We start from the raw sequence: 876 nt of genomic DNA, 5'->3' as shown, positions 1-876 counted from the left end.
AAATAAATAAATAAATAAATAAATAAATAAAATAAGGACAGCAAGATGATGGAAGAGTGTGAGTCACGATGGAGGAAAGATGCCAGGGTTTCTAGGGCCTCAAATTTTCCATAAAGAAACAAATATATTTAGAAAGTAGCAGCACCTTTTGACATTTGCTAAGTGATTTTGATGATTGACTTTCCAACTGAGTTTCTGTAGTAAAGCGAAGGAGTGGTATGAGGAAAAAGCAATTTTCCCAATGGGACTATAAAATCCTTCAGCCTAATGAAATGTTCTCTCTGGTTTAGAGATAACAACCCACTTTTGGGTTTTATGCCTGCTATTGATTCTTTGTGTATTTTTATAGAAGCCTTGATGAAATTCAGTTAATTGTATTTTATAAGACTGAGAGATAGTATTTTTTTTTTTTTTAAATATCCTGCAATTCTCCTCATTCATGGCTCTTCATTACTTTCCCCTTCTCCCTATCAATGGTTTCACTTTGATGGATGGTTTGTGGCAGTAAGGAAAAAAAAAAAAACAAACTCTTGCTCTACCTTTTTGATCTGCTTCCAGTTTACACAATTGCAAAGGTGCTGAAAACGCCGACTTTCTTTAAGCAGATGCTGTGTGTGCTGAAATACAGTCATTAAATCCTGATGGGTTTTTCATTCTGTATCCCATAATTTTAAGGGGAACCACTTTCTGAGATGGTTGGATAAATGCAGAAAATATAATAAAGTGGAAATGAGGTCCCAAGGCAGCTTTTCAATCTGTGGAGCTCTGAGTTTATTTACAAACACTGGAAGAACTTGTAAGTTACCAGGGTCCACTTCACTAAGCAAAGGTGACCCAGAAATTAAACATGGCCGCTTCGGGAAGTCAGCAGTTTGG

Source organism: Pteropus alecto, unplaced genomic scaffold (assembly GCF_000325575.1).
Source record: "Pteropus alecto unplaced genomic scaffold, ASM32557v1 scaffold8, whole genome shotgun sequence".
NCBI lineage: Eukaryota > Metazoa > Chordata > Mammalia > Chiroptera > Pteropodidae > Pteropus > Pteropus alecto.
The sequence above is the reverse complement of the archived record's forward strand: the minus strand, read 5'-3'. Positions refer to the sequence as shown.